This window comes from Oncorhynchus mykiss, chromosome 21 (genome assembly GCF_057628025.1).
Source record: "Oncorhynchus mykiss isolate SJ-2025 chromosome 21, ASM5762802v1, whole genome shotgun sequence".
Classification (NCBI taxonomy): domain Eukaryota; kingdom Metazoa; phylum Chordata; class Actinopteri; order Salmoniformes; family Salmonidae; genus Oncorhynchus; species Oncorhynchus mykiss.
This window is the reverse complement of record NC_143042.1, coordinates 56,635,001-56,637,500: the sequence shown is the minus strand read 5'-3', so window position 1 is coordinate 56,637,500 and position 2,500 is coordinate 56,635,001. Positions and strand designations below refer to the sequence as shown.

The window sequence follows — 2,500 nt, the reverse complement described above, 5'->3', positions numbered from 1 at the left end:
GAGGGAGTAGATAGAGAGAGGCAGGGAGGAGATAGAGAGAGGCAGGGAGGGATAGAGAGCGGTAGGGAGGAGATAGAGAGAGGGAGGGGAGGGAAGGGATATATGGAGGGAGGGAGAAAAAGGCAGACAGAAGCAGAGAAAGAGAGAGAAAGGAAGAAAGGCAGAGAGGATTATTGTGGGAGTGTAAAAACATATACAAATGAAAGGCAGCTCTGCTAGCTCAACATTACCGTAGTCATACCCCTTCAGGAAAGGCAGCTCTGCTAGCTCAACATTACCGTAGTCATACCCCTTCAGGAAAGGCAGCTCTGCTAGCTCAACATTACCGTAGTCATACCCCTTCAGGAAAGGCAGCTCTGCTAGCTCAACATTACTGTAGTCATACCCCTTCAGGAAAGGCAGCTCTGCTAGCTCAACATTACCGTAGTCATACCCCTTCAGGAAAGGCAGCTCTGCTAGCTCAACATTACCGTAGTCATACCCCTTCAGGAAAGGCAGCTCTGCTAGCTCAACATTACCGTAGTCATACCCCTTCAGGAAAGGCAGCTCTGCTAGCTCAACATTACCGTAGTCATACCCCTTCAGGAAAGGTTTTTAGGCTCTTTCATTAATTGTAACGGGGTAGAGAGGAGAGTACATGGAGGACTTTAGATTTGTGTGGGTGCTTTACTCTCATCTACCTCCTCCCCCTCTCCTCCACCTCCCCCTCTCCTCCACCTCCTCCCGCTCTCCTCCACCCCCCCCTCTCCTCCACCTCCTCCCCATCTCCTCCACCTTCTCCCCCCCTCTCCTCTCCTCCACCCCCTCTCCTCCACCTCCCCATCCTCTCCTCCACCCCCCCTCCCCTCCAACTGTGTGTCTCCTCCCCATCAGCTGTGTGTCTCCTCCCCATCAGCTGTGTGTCTCCTCCCCATCAGCTGTGTGTCTCCTCCCCATCAGCTGTGTGTCTCCTCCCCATCAGCTGTGTGTCTCCTCCCCATCATCTGTGTGTCTCCTCCCCATCAGCTGTGTCTCCTCCCCATCAGCTGTGTGTCTCACTGTGTGTCTCCTCCCCATGAGCTGTGTGTCTCCGCCCCATCAGCTGTGTGTCTCCTCCCCATCAGCTGTTTATCAGCACCTCAGAAGTATCTCTAACCTTGTCTGCCATCTCTCCTTGTAGGACAATGAGTTCCCAGTCCTGAGGTGAACCCGTCCTCTGTCCTGAGGTGAATCAGTCCAGAGTTACTGCAGTCCTGAGGTGAATCAGTCCAGAGTTACTGCAGTCCTGAGGTGAATCAGTCCAGAGTTACTGCAGTCCTGAGGTGAATCAGTCCAGAGTTACTGCAGTCCTGAGGTGAATCAGTCCAGATTTACTGCAGTCCTGAGGGGAATCAGTCCAGATTTACTGCAGTCCTGAGGGGAATCAGTCCAGATTTACTGCAGTCCTGAGGGGAATCAGTCCAGATTTACTGCAGTCCTGAGGTGAATCCGTCCTCTGTCCTGAGGTGAACCCGTCCTCTGTCCTGAGGTGAACCCGTCTTCTGTCCTGAGGTGAACCCGTCTTCTGTCCTGAGGTGAACCCGTCTTCTGTCCTGAGGTGAACCCGTCCTCTGTCCTGAGGTGAACCCGTCTTCTGTCCTGAGGTGAATCCGTCCTCTGTCCTGAGGTGAACCCGTCCTCTGTCCTGAGGTGAACCCGTCCTCTGTCCTGAGGTGAATCAGTCCAGAGTTACTGCAGTCCTGAGGTGAATCAGTCCAGATTTACTGCAGTCCCGAGGGGAATCAGTCCAGATTTACTGCAGTCCTGAAGTGAATCCGTCCTCTGTCCTGAGGTGAACCCGTCCTCTGTCCTGAGGTGAACCCGTCTTCTGTCCTGAGGTGAATCCGTCCTCTGTCCTGAGGTGAACCCGTCCTCTGTCCTGAGGTGAACCCGTCCTCTGTCCTGAGGTGAATCAGTCCAGAGTTACTGCAGTCCTGAGGTGAATCAGTCCAGATTTACTGCAGTCCTGAGGGGAATCAGTCCAGATTTACTGCAGTCCTGAGGGGAATCAGTCCAGATTTACTGCAGTCCTGAGGTGAATCCGTCCTCTGTCCTGAGGTGAACCCGTCCTCTGTCCTGAGGTGAACCCGTCTTCTGTCCTGAGGTGAATCCGTCCTCTGTCCTGAGGTGAACCCGTCCTCTGTCCTGAGGTGAACCCGTCCTCTGTCCTGAGGTGAACCCGTCCTCTGTCCTGAGGTGAATCCGTCCTCTGTCCTGAGGTGAATCCGTCCTCTGTCCTGAGGTGAACCCGTCCTCTGTCCTGAGGTGAACCCGTCCTCTGTCCTGAGGTGAACCCGTCCTCTGTCCTGAGGTGAACCTGTCCTCAGTCCTGAGGTGAACCCGTCCTCTGTCCTGAGGTGAACCCGTCCTCTGTCCTGAGGTGAACCCGTCCTCTGTCCTGAGGTGAACCCGTCCTCTGTCCTGAGGTGAACCCGTCCTCTGTCCTGAGGTGAACCCGTCCAGAGTTACTGCAGTCCTGAGA

At 54.5% G+C, this 2,500-nt stretch overlaps 1 protein-coding gene across 1 annotated transcript in view; it reads left to right on the top strand.

The window, feature by feature from the left end:
• trim2b (tripartite motif containing 2b) overlaps positions 1–2,500 on the top strand; it is a 44,673-nt gene that overhangs the window by 3,312 nt on the left and 38,861 nt on the right. Inside the window, exon 2 of the mRNA XM_090214944.1 lies at positions 1,160–2,500. This exon is cut by the window's right edge and continues 222 nt beyond it. The gene's annotated coding sequence lies outside the window, so the exon portion shown is untranslated. The remainder of the gene's footprint in view (positions 1–1,159) is intronic.